General features: G+C 35.6%; 1 protein-coding gene across 5 annotated transcripts in view; it reads right to left on the reverse strand.

The window, feature by feature from the left end:
- Positions 1-8,363: 8,363 nt before the first annotated feature.
- C8H12orf42 (chromosome 8 C12orf42 homolog) overlaps positions 8,364-17,226 on the reverse strand; it is a 340,441-nt gene continuing 331,578 nt past the window's right edge. For all 5 annotated transcript variants that reach the window (XR_012450970.1, XR_012450965.1, XR_012450968.1 and 2 more), the window contains one exon: positions 8,364-8,456. The gene's annotated coding sequence lies outside the window, so the exon portion shown is untranslated. The remainder of the gene's footprint in view (positions 8,457-17,226) is intronic.

Raw genomic sequence — 17,226 nt, forward strand, 5'->3', positions numbered from 1 at the left:
AAGATGTGATCAGAATAATGGATATAGGAGAGGAGGATGATTAGAGATCATTCCAGAAGTTTTAGGACTCTATGCATGACAAGGGGTAGAGGAAGAGTAATTTTAAGACTAGGGTGTTTAGTAGGACTCATGTTTTCTAGTTTGTGTGAAAGACAATAAAGAACTTAGGAGGCATTGGTTGTGGTGGTTGAAACCTGTTATCTTAGCTACTCAGGAGGAAGAGATTAGGAAGATTGCAGCTACAGGCCTTTCTGGGCAAAATGTTCACAAGCCTCTGTTTCAGCCAGTGACTGGGTACAGTGGAACGCATCTGTCATCCTGAGGAAGCATGAAGAAAAGGATCATAGTCCAGACTGGCCCAGGAATAAAGCAAGATCTTATCTTAAAAATTACCAATGATAAAAGGCCTCTTAGAGAGGCTCAAGTGATAGAACACTTGCTCTTCACAAGCACTAAACCCTGAATTCAGATCACAGTACTACCAAAAAAAAAAAAAATAGAACTCAGGAAGAGCCTACTCAGTGTGAGTAGAAGGGAACTAGTTGAGTTTAGGTTTGAGCACATGGAGTTTGAAATGTTTTGAGACATCTGTAAGATTTCCAAAGATTGGGTTGTCTTCAAGAAATCAACATATTTATAACATACATCATTATCAGTCAGACATTTTCTCAAACATAAGTTAGGCCCTATGATGGGACTCTCTAGGATACTTTTGAATACTTGATAGTGTTTAATGTCTCATGTGATAAAATGAGGATAAGAGGAAGGGAAATATGAGCCCCCTCTGTTACACTGAACTCTTAAGCCCTTCGTGTACCTTTAGAGTTCTGAGTTTGGTAGTGTGACTTTCTCAGATCCATAACATCTTTACAAAGTCTTAAGGGGAACTTATTCTGTGACTTTAGTGAATGAGCAAAGTCTCTTTTGGTCTTGATGGCTAATGTAAGAGAAACTCCAATAAATATTATATTGTAAAATCTCTAACTGGAATCATTCTACCCAACACTATTCATTCTCTCTGCCATTATAATGATACTTAACACTTACTGAGATGATCAACCAATTGTATAGCTAGTATATAGCACTTCTAAGTGCTTTATAAATACTACTTTATTCAATCATTTCATCAACCCTATCATTAAGTTTAGTTATTATTCATCTTTATAGACAAAGAAACTAAAATACAAGTGGTTAATTAAGATTTCCAAAGTCACACAGAAAGCAAGCTGTGGCATTGGGATTCTAACCCATGTAATCTGACCCCAGAGCCTGTTGCTCTGTCATTCATATTGACCAGGAAATGATTACATGGGACTTGTAGGATGAAAAATAAAATAGTATCTCTGTATAAATTATGGAAAATAAGGTATCTGCCTATATCTAGTTGCCCTAAGTATATACAATGTAATATCAAAGTATTGGGATCAATAAGAAGAAATGAACCTTTTGTTTGCTTATACTCTCCTTTTGCCCCCAAATAACTGTAGATAAAATTAAGTAGTTCTACAAATCTTGAAGCATTGAATTTAAATTTGCTAGTTGAAGTAACTTATGTAGAAAATATCAATTAAGCAATATAAAATACCAACCAACAGAGAAGGGTTAAATATTTTGAGAATGGATATTACAAACTTAAAAATCACCTGCACTTTGGAGAAAGCCTAATAAATTAGTGAAAGAAAACACATTGCGTTTGCTGTGTTCCAAGCATGTACACATGGAGACTAAATCTACATACAGAGAAACCAAAGCACAGAGAAGTGATTTGTCCATGGTCACCCAGCAAGTTAATGGTAGAAATGGGTTTGAAACCCAGGCAGCTGAAAACACACCTGCTGCTTTTACCCTCTATGCTGCACTGATCAGGTTAGCCACACAATAGCTAGTGAGAAGGGGAGACAGTTTAACATCTTTAATTTGGGGCTGACTGGGATCCAGATGAATTCCTAAAGTACCAAGTAGTCCCTTGAAGACATAAAAATCACTGTTCAGACTTGGGACTCACTGAACTTTGATATCGCTGGAATGAAGCTCCCTGATACAGCATTGATACAGGTAAAGGACATAACTAGGCCACAAGAACCTTAATATCCCCAATCAGAAGGTTTAGAGTCTATGATAGTCAGCCTCTATTGTATATTCGTTCTTAAGGAGTCACAATTTGAGTTGAATCAGTCTCATTTTTATTCTTGCAATATAGTGAATTAAACTCTAATTTGATAAAACTGAATTGGCAAAAAAGAGTTGGTGGTAATAGTTTGCACAATATTTAAAACGTAGTATATTGAGTCCAAAGCTTTAGGTTAGGCATGGTGGCACCTGACTGCAATCCTAACTACTCAGAAAGTAGAGAGATTGTGGTTTGAGGCCAGCCCAGGCAAAAAAGTTAGCAAGATCCTATCTTTTTTTCTCTCCTTTTATTGTATCATTTTTACAGTTACTTACATGTGTATACATTGTTTGTGCCACCTTCTCCCTACCAGTTCTCCCCCAACCAACCCTCTCTCCCAGCTTCCAGGCAAAACCTGTTCCGCCCCCTTCTTTGATTTTGTTGAAGAGAAAACATAAGAGATAATAAGAAAGACATATCTTTTTTTTATTTTTCTAGTTTGGGATAGATAGCTATACAGAGAGATTCCTAGCATTGCTTCCATGCACATGTGTATTGCAACCCACTTTAGTTCATTTCTACCAGACCTCTTTGCTACTTCTTGGGCCCCTTCCCATAGTGGTCTCTGCCAATTTAAGATTACTTTATGTGCTCCTCAAAAGGGAGCATATCAACAGCATTCAAGTTTTAGGTTTCCTTTCCTTTCTCTACTTCTCCCAAGCATGTTCTACCCTTAGTGTGTGACCCATGTCCAATAATATTACTGCATTTGTTTTGGAAGACCCTATCTTGAAAAGCAAGCCAAGCATGGTACTTCTTGCCTGTGGCTCCCTGCATGAGATAGAAGCATCATGGTGTAAGAACTAGGGACATCATAAAAGTGGTAGAGCATCTGACTAGCAAGCTGAAGGCACTGAGTTTAAACACCAACATTGAAAAAGAAGAGTCCAGAAATCTGCCTTAGCTCTGTTACTCATTAAATGACTGATTTGGGGGCAATTCTCTTAACATTGCATGTGCTTTCATTTAACAAATCTGTAAAATATGAGAAGAAACTACCAGTTATTAATTGCCTTTTATATACATTGTGTTATGCTAGACACTTTATATATGTTGACTAATTCAGTCTTTACAATATTAGTAAAGGATGGATCACTACCCATTTTCAAGGATGAGAAAACACAGCTTAGAGAAATTAAGAATTTGCCTAAAGTCACACAGCCAGTGGGTTAAAACACCAATGTTTATCATTTTGTTTTTGCTATTGTTTGCTTATTTGCTTTTTACATTTCACCGCCCTTTCATGACAGCAAATCTACAATTCCAGGATTTTAGAAATGCCAAAAGAGGAATTTGCTATCATAAAATGTTGCTATCATAAAAACTTATTTCATTTAAATGACCACCGTTGTTAACTCATCTTCCTCTCCATTTCTTGACAGTTCTTCCTGGAATCAGATCTAACTGCAAACACAATAAAAGTAGTTTTATTCACACTACTAAAATTTAGATTAGGGTCAACCATATGAAGGCTATGTATACTATACTTCATACCATGGTTCTATGGTACTCATTAAACTGAAAACCTTGAATGCATTCCCCAGGAGGCTAACTTATGTCTAAGAAATGACAGGTATTGGGAAGAAAATTTGATTATAGGTATTATTTGCATGGTCTATTTTAATCTTGAAATATTTGAGAAGATGTGGTCAAAAGACAAGAAAGGACAAGTTTTCAACAGTGGGTGTTTTCCATTCTTATGAAAATCAGAAGTTTCTTTGTCCAAAAGGACACTGACATCCTATACTATGCTTTATTTGACATCTTATACTGTGCACTAAACCACACCAAGCGAACTTCAAATGACTCAGCTATAGGAAGGTATATCTGGTTTAAAAACTGAAGTCAGCTCCAGTGTGCTTCCTCGTGCTGCTCCTGTAGGGGTAGAAGATGTCTGGGATCATATATTCTCATTGCTTTTGTCTTCTTTCTGCTTTTGTCTTTTTTCCATTTTTTATAAAATAGCCATCAGGTACACAAACACTTAAGCCTCTTCCATTTCAGGTAGAGACTGCTGTTGGAGTGGTGGTTGTTTGGGGTATTAGTAGCAAAGTCAAATATAGGCTTTTGATGACTCTTAAGAAAGAATGTGAGTGGAATGGACCATTAGAATAATTTGTAATCTACTGATTTAAAGTTGCCCTGTACCAATCTCTGGGATAGTTATGATCAAGTAATTTACCAATGTAAAAGCAAAATAAAGTAAAGCAAGACTTTTCTCTCCCAAAGGCTATAAACAACCTATGAACTTATTACCAAAGGCTGAAACAGAAGCCCACATTGTATAATCATAATATATATATATATATATATAATATATAAAAGATTCCCATGTGTACCAGAAAATAGGAGTTCCTCCAAAACTCCTTTGCTGTTCCTCAAAATCTCTCAGTGGCCTTCTGAGAGGCATTGCCTCTTTCTTCTGCTTGGAATTCTTTCCCCCAGATACTCACATGGTTTACTTCTTTAACTCCTTCAAGTCTGTGTTTAAAGGTTACTTTCTCAATATGCTTACCTGCACCAGTCCCGCATAAAATTGAAACTATCTTTATCCATATTCCCATAAAACTGTACTTTCCTTAACTGACTTAGTTCATTTCTGTAGTATTTACCAATCATTTCTATACTTTTTTCACTCCACTATGACATCAGCTCTCTGACGCTAGAATTTTAAACTGTTTTGTTCACTCTTCTATCTCTGGTGAACAGTACACTTATGCCAAACAATCCATGTGTAAGCTCACAGTAGCACTATGCCTGGCACACAGTAGACTCTCAATATATAGTTACTCAGTGAGTGAATAAATAGATATTATAAAGGTTTTTAATTATTTCATGAATTATGTAGGTTTGACTATCCCAATCTAGGTAATCCAAAATAGACAGCACAGTAAGGTAAGCCCAAAGCATTCATACTGCTCTTGACTCTGAAACCAACTATCAGGGTTGAGTTCAGTAGTGAAGGAGGGGAAAACAGAGATGAGAACTAGTAACTAGACAGAAATACACTCAGCTGGTAGAGTGGCTCAACTGGTAGAGATCCTGCCTAGCAAGCAGGAGGCCCTGAGTTCAAACCCCAGTATCAAAAAAAGAAATAGAATCTGAAAGAGAGTAGGTCAAAGGTAAATAAGGGGCTGTTGATGACAGTTTTCTGCAATAATACGAGAACAACTGCACTTCTAGTTATTAGATGATAATTGGGAACCTTGTTATTAGATGATAATTGGGAACCTTGAGTATTATCGTACATGTTTCAAGATATTTGGCATGCAAACAGGTGAATATTTGTCATGTTTTGACGGCCAAGCAGCTGAATCACATTTGTCAGTCAGGACAGGCAAGATGACTAAGCTGCATTAACAAACAGACCCCAAACTGCTATGGCTTTAAGTGGTGAAATTTATTTCTTACTCATACTACATGTTCACCACAGGTTGGTAATAGGACTTTGCTTGTCATCGTCACTCAAGGACCTAGGCTGACAGAAGATCATCTCAGTGTGCTTCCATACTTCCAGGGCAGGGAAAGGTAGATTGGGACAGCCATCTCCTGGCTTATAGAGTGAAGAGATATAAGTCACTGTTAACTCATATTTAATTGTCCAAAGTTAATCTTATTGCTAGCCTGAGGAAATGGGATAAATGAATATACTTCTATGAGAGAGGCAATGAATATAAAGGAAGACGAACAGTATGTTCCTTTCAGTTATATATAATGGAAATTACCTAACCTATACTTCTTGGAGGGAAACAGAGTCACTCTCCTATTACAGAAAATATAAATGGAAGATAATTTGCCCTCCCACTTCCCTTCCCTGTCATTTGTACTTGAGTATGATTTGAACTAGGGACAGAAGCAACACTGGAAGGCCATGGCAGAAGCATCTGATTTCTAGGAATGCATTCCAGTGTCATATGTGTCAGTTGGGTATTGACTCCAAAGGTGACAGGTGCAAAATCCTTACCTCATTGCATTTGGTGTGGCTGCATAGCTTCCCTGCACGCTTGTACCATTTAAGACCTCCTTCTCCAGCATTCCAATTAGTACTCTATGAGCTCCTAACATCTTTTCAATTAATACCATATTTAAGTTGGCTTTATCAATTTCTGTTGCTTACATCTAAGAATCATAACTCATATAAATGGTCTAAAATAACATGCAAATGTGCTATTTGTTAAAAATTTTGCAAACATCTGAGCAAAAGCTGCTTTATTCACCCTTTGGCTAAAAAAGAAATTATTCCTATCACTTTAAATTTAGTTTTCAGGGTTTTAAAGTTATCTGTGAACATAAACTAAGAAAAAAAATTAAATTTTTCCAAGTCATGAAAAATAATAACATTCCCAGAGCATCATTCTCTTCCCTTCCCCCCACAATCATTTTCCAATTTTCAGCTGATTATTTTAATATCTCCTTATTGCTAACAAAATTATATAAATGACCAATGTTTTTAAATGCTTTTTGTGCCATGTACAGTTCTAAGCGATTTAGCTATTTCGTTCACATATAAGTCTTATAAGGCATGTAATTATTATCTTAGTTTTAAAGACAAAACACATTCAAATAGGTTAACGTGCCAAGGGTCATTTAATTAACAATTGGTGGTACTAGGATTTGAAGCCAGACAGTTTGACTTCATTACTACTATGGTATACTGTGCCTCCAAACACATTTATATATTTGCATTGTGATTATTCAGTTGTAAACATTAATCTATTGTCTTCTATCTTTGTAAGTAGCTTTTTTAGCTATCACACACAGGCATGCTCTAGAAATATTTAATGATTATCGCATCTATACAAATTATGTTCAGATAAGCCATTTAATTTTATTTCAAAATTCCCTCAATATATCACTCAAGGACCCAGACTGACAGAAGCATCATCTCAGTGTGCTTCCATACTTGTAGGGCAAGGAAAGGTAGATTGGGACAGCCATCTCCTGGCTCATAGAGTAAAGAGATATAAGTCACTGTTAAATCATATTTAATTGTCCAAAGTTAATCCTATTGCTAGCCTGAGGAAATGGGATCTAGAAGAAATACCTCTCGACATATCCAAACACATGAGGTTTTTTATAAATTTCATCTTCTTGAAGACTGTTCTTGGAGTATCCTGAGTTTCCAATCTCAATAGGTTATTCTCTAGATGCAGAGTTGCTGTTTTGAGTCAAGGAATGGTTGTCATAGTTCTCCTTCATCTGTCTCTTGTGTGGGATCTTCTATTTCTAGGATCCCATACCTTGTATTTTCTTTGTTCCTTATTATTTTTATTGACATTATTATTATTATTTTGTTACAACAGACATACACTCCCAAAGCTTCCTGAGAAAGAGTACATGAGAAATAATTTATTAAAACTTCTTAGATGGGGGGAGAAATGACCCAAACAATGTATGCACATGTGAATAAATGAATAAAAAAATAAAAATAAAAATAAAACCTCTCATTTCTGAAAGTATTTTTATTTTACATAAACACTTAGATTATAGTTTAGCTAGGTATAGAATTTTAGCTTGGAAATAATTTTTCTTTCTTTTCCCTTTATTGTTGTGATGGGTGGGGATATATTGTGGCATTTGCATAGGTTGTTACAATGTATCAAATATATCATACATGAATTCACCCCTCCTAATTCTTATAGCATCTTTTAGCTTTCAATATTCCCTTTCAAGGGGCTCACTTCTACTCTGATTCTTGATCCTATGCATTAAGCAAACCAGACATTTAAAAAATGATAAAATGATTTTTCTCTACTATAAAATTATTTTTATAAGGATTATTTTGTTTAGTCTGTGGTGAATACTGTGCATATTTGTAAAATTTTTATTTTGATTTATAATTTTATAATATCATAAATCTTTATTAGTGTATATTAATTCTACAAAATAATGGGTTTCTTTTAGCCAAACTAAGGAAAAGAAAAATAGAAAAGACTCAATAAAATTAAAGATGAAAAAGGAGATTTAGCACAGATAACACTGAAATCTGGAAGAGTGTTAGGGCATATTTTGTTGAAACATTGTATTCTAAAATTGGAAAATATACAAAAAGTGGATAAACTTACAGACACATATGTGTCATCCTGAAACGCATTATTTGGTAGAATTAATACATGCTGATAAAAGGAAAAAATAATGGATTTCATTATGATAATTTCATACATACCTATAATGTGCTTTGATCATATTTATTTCCACATTACTCTCTTTTATTCCCTCTTCCTCCTTTCCTGGTCCTCTTCTTATTTTCAATAGTCTCCCTTCCATTCTCATGTCTTTTTTTAACCTATAGATTTCAAATATGAAAGAAAACATCAGTCTGAGTCTGGTTTATTTCCTTTAATGTGTTGATCTCCAGTTCCACAGTCTGGATGTTTTGTATTACGGTTCAAATATGAATTTAGGATTACAGGAGGATTGTGGTTTGAAGTCAGTCAAGGCAAATAGTCCATGAGACCCTATCTCAAAAAACCCATCACAATAAAGGGCTAGAAGAGTGGCTAAAGGTGTAGGCCCTGAGTTGAAACCTCAGTATCACACAAAAAAAGAAAAAAACCAGAATATTCATCACTCTTATTGCAATACAAATGCATGTATGTCTCTTCTCTCCCCCAAATCTGGTCTGTTTATAGAAAAACTCTTTGAATGTTGCAATTATTTTTCCCTCAATGGAAAGTGGGAGCAAGTTGGTAGGAAAACAGGGAAGGTATGGGTGAAGACATACCAGAAACAGTGAGCAGTCGATGTGAAGGCTGAAGAAGAGATGGAGTCCATGGGTTGAACCATACTATTTTATGGAGAGAAAAACCAACTGGAGACATGTAAAAGATGTGTTCAGTGGTTTGTTACTATTTTCAGTGACCATATAATTGATCATCCAAATCAGGGAATTGTTTTTGAGAATGAAAGAGGATGGTTTTAATTTCTATAAAAGAATGGAAAGTATAAATCAAGCAAGTGAAGACCTTTCTGGGCAAATTGGAACATGTGATTACTCTATGGTAATTATGGCCAAACCAGTCCCAGAAATTATCTCCTGAGTTTTATCCATATTCTTCCACTTTTTGCTAACTTCACTGACAGCCAGTCTCTGTTTAGGAGTTTCTTCTCTCACATCATTTTAATTGACTCATATATTCCTTCATTCAACAAATATTTATTGAACATCTGTTTTGACTATGTGCCCTTAAAAGGCTTCCTTTTAAATGATTAGTTTTATATATATATATCTATATCTATCGATATAGATATATATAGATAGATATATATAGATATATCGATAGATATAGATATATATCTCCAGAAAAATACTAGAAAAATTATCAAAGAAGCTGTTAATACCATATTATATCCAAGAAGTAAATAGATAGGCAAAATTTTGGCAATATTTGGTAACAGTACAAATGAGCTAGCTTATTAATATTTACCATGAATTAAACTCAAAGGTAAGTTTACAGGCAGCTCAGCAGGTTCCTATGAAGGTATTCTCATAATTGTCAGTGGGAGTTTCAGGAAGAGCTTTGCAGCATATTTGAGAGGGTGTGAGCACCAAAGATAGAGACAGGAAGTCAAGTCTAAAGTAGAAAGTAAGCATATGCAAGCACAAAAGCAAGAAAGAGCTTCAAAATCTCAGCATCTGACTTGAAGTTCAGGGTGGTTTTTCAAGGTAGAATATCTGCTCTGATCACTAACTGTACAAAATAGAACCTCATTTCATTTATGAGAAACATGTAAGGCAAAGCCAAACTAGTTCATCTTTTCACTGGAATTTTAGTGGAAGCCTTAGGCAAATCCTCAAATTATTGCTATCGGGTATTTAATATAACTTGGGTTTCATCTCAGCTAGGCATCTGAAAGCATATCATTCTGTGAGTGGATAAATAGTTTCATATAAAGAACTGAAGAACTGGGGTTGAAACTTCCATACACCACCATCAGGTGTTCTATGACTGTCAGGGAACATGAGAGCCAAGTCTTGAATTTGATCAGAAAATATAGTCACCCTTCCATATCTATAGGTTCTGTATCCATGGATTCAACCAACCACAAATCAAAAAATATTTGAAAAAAATTGAACACATGCAGATTTTTTTCTTGTCATTCTTTCCTAAATAGTATAACACAGCAACTCTTTAGGCAGCATTTACATGGTATTAGCTATTATAGGTAATCTAGAGATAATTTAAAGTATAGGAGGATGTGTGTGGGTTATATGCAAATATATCATTTTATATAAGGTACTTGAGCATATGTGAATTTTGGTATCCAGGGGATCCTGGAACCCATCACCCATGGATAATGTATATTGTATTGAAATAGGATATAAAACAATGAAGTGCACTAGATCTTTAATCATTAGAGTCCTGGGTGAATCTTATGACTTTGTCACTAGGTGTATCTTTGCCAAAGGCAAAGTTCTTAACCTTTCTGATCACTAGGCTCCTTAATGATAGAAAAGGGAAAAAAAATTCCATTGAAGGCTTGTTGGGAAATTCAGTGTAATGCTGTACATAACATGTTAGCTGACTATTGGGTGTAGTAAATCCTTAGTAAATGATAATTGCAGTTTCTAATTCTCAAATTTCTATACAAATAAACTCTGTTTTGATATTTTCTCAAATAGCTATATAAATAATCTCCACATGACTGACAGAATCATCTGATTAGTGTACAATGAAATTCAGAATGTTTATCTAGTTCTTAGAAGGCATGTCAATGAGTTGGTTTCATGGCAGTCACAGTTTATAACTATAAAATACAACTGTGTGTCATATGTAAAATACTAAGCTATTTCTAGTAGAAATCAGTTGGGATGTGTCGGCATCATGATGATAACATCAATACTAATAACAACAGCTAAACATGGACTGAGATGCTGTCATGCCAGATGCTAAGTTTCGCATGTTATATTAGCTAACATAAAGACCATAAAGACACATCGTGGTGTCCTGGAAAGGCTTGAAGACTTAGAACTCCAAGGGTCTTGGAGTCTAAAGCTGTTCAAACAAAGTTAAGGCTGCAGATTTACCCAGCTAGCCAAATAATAAACGTATACTTCTTGTCTTGAAAACAACTGGATAAGAGTGTTGAAGAGGTTGTGGAAATGGAAATTAATCATCTTCACATAACAGTCTCAGAACACTTCAACTTCCAAAGCAAAATAACCTAGTGCTCCTCTTTATAAGTAAATTATAATTAAAATGTACCTCTGGGTTTAATGAATGGCAGTACCATTATATTGAAAATAGATAACATTTTTGGAAAATTGCTAATGTCCAAGTGAAGATGTTTAGGATCAATGAGTTCCTACACAGTTGCTTCTAATTCTAAGCAATGCTCTCAGTTAAAAAAAATTAATTTTTAAATGAACCCTAGTTGTGTTTCCATTTTTACTGTTGTTTCTAGGGTAGTAGCTATTCCCTCTTTCCTTCTTTTTAAATTAACAAATTTTTAAAATATGAGCTCATTCAACTCTAACCCACTTTTCTCTCCAGTGTGCAGGTCACATGAGTAGACCAGAAAAAAGAAAAGATTTTAGAAAGCACAATTCTTTTAAGGAGTCACTGTGCCTGCTGCAAAATTATTCGAATGAAAAGATTTTTTTTCTTTTTGAGGTAAAACGATAATTAAGGTCGACCTCCTTCGTTCAAATTAAAAAAGAGAAAAAGGAGTGTAATGAAGAATCTGACTCCTTCCTCTAATTTTACAAGTTCAATGGTAATCTAACCGTGCCATTCATTTACAGAAACCATTAATTTTACTATGTGGCTGAAAGTAGTAGGCCTCAGCTTTCATTCTCTTACTTTTCCCCCTCCTTGGTCTTTGTGTGTGCACCTGTTCGGGCCACTTTAGCATCCCATTTGTAAAACTTTGGGTAATCCTCTGGCACTAACCCTGGTGTGATAATACTTCTGTTATTCAGCAGCCTAATTACAAAGGACAACATAGATAAAACACTTCAGACTTATTTTTTAATAGCCGATTTGCCAATTTTGCCAAGCTCCAAAGAGAATGGTCTCCAAACCTTGCTGGATTTAAATTTAATCTGAATTTGTTCAGCACATAGAACTGCAATACCTTAGAGAAAACCTTTTGTTGTTAAGTTTTTGGATACCTCACTCTTTCTCCTACCTTTACCTCTTTTTGAATAGTGAAGTTCAGAATCTATTTGGTTTTTTTAGAATATGGTTTCATAATGTAATTGGAGCATGTTAAGTTTTCCCTGACATCCATTTGAGACAACTGTTGACGCCCTCCAACAACACAACAGAGAATTAGTGTTAGGCACTAAAGGGTTACTTTGCTTAATTAACTAACATGAAAATTGAGCTAGTAACATTTCCTGATTTAATAAATTTTTTTCTGAGGCTAATGCTGTCAGAAGAGCTCAGTGAAGAAAAAGGTATTTAGTATTTTTTTTCTGGTTCAGATAGAAAAAAGTGAATTATTTCTCGTTCATTGCAAATGTAAGGAAAGGATCATTCCTTCCGTACAGACAAGCCTCCTGGTGTCTGAGGACTTAACTCTACTTCTTTGATCTGCAAAGATGCTGGAGATGTGACAATAAGAGCTCTGGATAAGACATGGTCAGGTGGAGCATGTTCTGAAGTTTTGACGGTTGACTATATCTCTGCCCCCAAACATGTTTTTAGGGGTTTTAGAAGGCACTGTACAACTGAAGGGCAACCCTGCCACTTCTTAATCCCTTGATTTTGAAACCCCAAATAACTTAAGGGAAATTTAATACATATGTTTCTGATTCACTTACTCTGACTGCTTCATCCAAACGGTATTTTATAAGAGCTATTTGATACCTAAGAAATCTTCTCAGTCTTCTTTCTAAGCCTTTCATTTCACTTCAGGAAATCACATTTTCCTTGTGCTCAGCAGAATTGGAGGCAGGGGAGGCTGAAGTTTGGTTCTAAAGGTCATGCAAACTCAGAAGTTTGGAAGTTGGCAAACTATGTCTCTCTCCTCTGTTACAGCACCGAACAAGTGGAAAATTCAAGTATATTACCAAAATTAATTTCAGTGTCAATTCCATTTAGTAATTTCATTAAAATGTACATGTATGCTTTCTAAGATCCTGACTATCACACATCAAATGACCTTCAGGGGCACATTCCTCCCACTTTACAGATGGAAAAATCAATAATAAACTAGAGTGGCTCTTGTTTCAGTACAAAGAGACACTGTTAAAACTACTAGCTCCTGAGTTATATAATGCTGGTAGAAACATGTAGAAGCGACATCCACTTTGGATCGCAGTAGGTCCCACCAACTCAGGGAAGTTTTAATGTTTTAAGGGAAAAGTTCAAGGTTTAAAACTTGAGTTCTTGATTTATCACTGAAATTCTCTAAGAGTGATAATTTAGAAACATCAAAGTAAAGCTAGTTCTTTGTGAGTGGATTCTAAGAGCATACTGGCTTACAATAACATTTCCTGAGCATTTATCATGACCAGACACTGTGCTAAGTACTATAGAAAATTTATCACTTTTCACATGATCCATGAGGTAGGTACTGTTATTTTTATGACCATTTTTCCCCAATGATTAATGTGAGGTTCAACAGTTTATAAGGTAAGATTATTTATCAGGACAGGTATAGCTGCTTCACTCATCTCTTATAGCAATGTATCATTTTTATTCAGTAGACATGATTAAAATGCACACTCTTATGCATACCCTAAAATTTGCACATTAACACTCCAGGTAATGCTGTGAACTGGATATGATGAGACAAAGACCAACGTTATCTTTCTTGGTACATTATTAAACAGTGCAATACTAAATATTCTTTTTTCAGGTATTGACTTGACTGGTTGGCCTTCTCCAACCATAGTCTTCTCTTCTCTGGTTAGGTAATATACTTATTTGCCTATTTGCTTATTTTTCTCAGGCTGTTATTGTTTGTCAGGAAGCATAGCTATTAGGATAGGACTCAAAAATAAGGTTTCCTTTCAAGATAAAAATAAGGAGACACAAAGCTAGAATGTTAGAATTTTCCATGAAAAATCACTACCCCAGTCATACACTTCTGTGAAGATGGCAGCAGAATCACAGACATAAAATATATCTATATTCTAGATACATTTTTCATTGCTGTCACCCAGCATTTAGCACGATGCCTGACAGGTAACAGGCGGTCTGTAAATTTTTGTTGAAAGGATGAACAAAAGGATAACTAGATGACTAAATAAGAAAGAGGTATCTTTTATATTTCCTAGCCCTGAGTTGGACATTAATAGGAAACACCTATGGGATTTTTTATCTCTGAGATCTCTGCTTCTGTGTAGACTTTGTAGAGAATTAACCAGTTGATTTGCTCTGCTCATTGAGTGGAAATTACCACTGTCCTCTTCCCATCACAAACAGTGCTAGAGCATAGGGCAGGGCAATGAAATTTGTGGTAGCAGCTTGGTGATTTTTCTCTGTTTAGGTTCATGCGCTCCTGAGATACACTGAATAGTGTTGACCTATGAAACCAATGATATATAAAAATGATGTAGTGTGACTTCTGAGGTTAGGTCATAAAAGACATTACAACATCTATTTTTTTCTCTTTTAAGTTGTGATGTGGGGATGCAACTTTATGCAGAAAGACTGAAGAGTTAACTGTACAGCTATGGTAGGGAGCTATCTTCCAAACAGACCTTCTAGCCCCAGGCAAATGCTCAGATGATTGCAGCCTTGGCTGATATCTTTACAACTTCATGAGAGACCCTGAGCTAGAACCCTCACCCTCAGTTGGTCCAGAAATCTCCACCCACACAAAACATGAGATTAAAACAATCTTCATTGTTGCTTTCAGCTGCTAAATTTTGAGTTGATTTAGTTTGCTGTAATAGCTAGCTAATAAAGAGTTGCATCAAGTGATGCAGAGTCAGACATGAGACTTAAGAAAACAAATGTATGTCAGTTAGAACCTCTTTATATTGTTGATTACCATCTTCCTGTTTATACTGGTCCATTAGAAAGGAGCTAATCAGAGTCTAAATTTTTATATAAAAATTAGGCTTGACAATATATTTTCCTAGTGATGTTTCATATAGGGTGGGGTGCAATTTGTAGAGACTTTAAAAGGTGTGTGTGTATGTGTGTGTTAACAGTCCCCACTGATCTTGATTCATAGTGAAAATAACTCAGAGTCACAAAAACTAGATTTGGGTGTCTAGTCTACTGTGTGACCTTGGTCAGGATACTTCAGCTTTCTGAATCTCAGTTTGCTTATTTGTAAAATTGCAGGTGTCTCTTAGCTAAAAATTTTATGAGTAAAGTATATTAAAAAAACAAGATCTGTTAATGATGAGGTCACTTGACATTTAAAGACTGGTACGTGGAACCTCAGCATGTCACTAATTAACACACAAGACATTTTGTTTTAAAATAAGTATATGTGCAATGTTATCCAAAAGGTCTCTGCTACCTGGCCACCCCCACACACTGTTAGAAGTAAGCAGAACATCTGCTGATGTGAACCGCAAAGAATAGCAATACAGCACATTGTTAGTGTAGAAAAACCACATTTTGGAGATAAGCTATAACACGTGGGTTTTTTGTTTCTTTTGTTGTTGTTAAAATTTCACTTTCACAATTTGCATAGTATAGTTTAGTCTGATGCATGGAGGGAATTCAAGCATGCTTGAATGTCTATTCCAGGCATCAACCAGAGCATGAGGTCAGCCAGGCTTCTTAGCCCCATGGAGGGACACTCTGGTGACACAGAAGTAAATAGCTATGGCATCCTATGGCATTGAATAGGTTTTGGGGTGAAGGACAATCACCCTTGAATTAAGTTCATAAGTCTTGGGAGCTTCAGCCAAGACAAATGCTGCCTATAAGAAACACACACTGAAATTGTGCTATGAGGGGAGTTTGAAATTTTTGCTCCAGTACTTACTGGATGTGTGATTCTGAGTAAGTATTTAACCACTTAGAGTGTAACCCTTCACAAATGAGCCTTAAAAATCATATTGATCTCCTGGGATGTTTAAAGGATTAAATGAAATATTCCATATAAAACATGAAGCAATATTTTATACATCATGCTAAGTAATGATATCCAACATCACAATAATTATAAGTACAATTCCATTTATAATCCAAGTAGTTTGACTGCAAATACGCTCTTTGGAGATTAGCTTTAGGGAGGTAAAAGCTTTTATTTTTTTTTTTCAGGGAAAATGCATACATGTCAAGTAGGAATTATAAAATATTTACAGACCAGAGAAAAGACATGGAGTCCTTCACAATGAGAAATGAGGAAATCTAAAAAGCAATGTATGATTTTAGAAGACATTTCATTTGGGCCAATGGATAACTTTTTGTTCCCGAAAGGGGGAGGGCTCTTCATGGAGAGAGACAGTAATGTCATTATTCATGCTGTAAGCCAGCCCACTTCAACTGCTAGTCTTCACAATGCCTACAAGTGTGAAAAAAAAAAAAGAATACAAAAAAACCACTTGCTTCCTTTTTTATGAGTATTGACATTCTTGTGCAGTATTAGGAGAGCTAATTTAGCTTCCAGTTCTAAGAATTTTTGAATCTATAGCCAGTAATTATTGGCATTCAGAGGCACAAAAGAGGAAAACAAAGCCTGCAAATTCTAGCACATTCATGTGGGATTGGGAGCTGAATTAGGATCCTCACACCCCATTGAATGATCAGCCCCCCATTAGAGCCTTATTAAAATGGTAATGATTATACGCCAGCTATAGGCAGGCAGCCGCACCTGTCAAAAACTACCCCATTATCCTGTTCACTGAACTGTCTGGCTCCTGAATCAGTGTCTCAGGTTTACTCCTCTGTGAAGTCCTCCCCCCCACTCCCCATCTTAAATTTAAAAAGATACAAGAACAAACATTTCCTTGGGGTCACAGAACACTCTTGTAGTTCATTATACCTTCTTTTCACTTTCTGTTTTTGTATCTAGTGTGGCAGTAGTATGATAGGAGACCTACCCTCCCTTTGTTTTTTGGGTAGAAACAGGAGAAACAGAAAAAACTGTAAAGTTTCATCTAAAATATTCTAATGTTAGTAAAAGAAAATGCAAAT

The sequence above is a fragment of the Castor canadensis genome, chromosome 8 (genome assembly GCF_047511655.1).
Source record: "Castor canadensis chromosome 8, mCasCan1.hap1v2, whole genome shotgun sequence".
Taxonomy (NCBI): domain Eukaryota; kingdom Metazoa; phylum Chordata; class Mammalia; order Rodentia; family Castoridae; genus Castor; species Castor canadensis.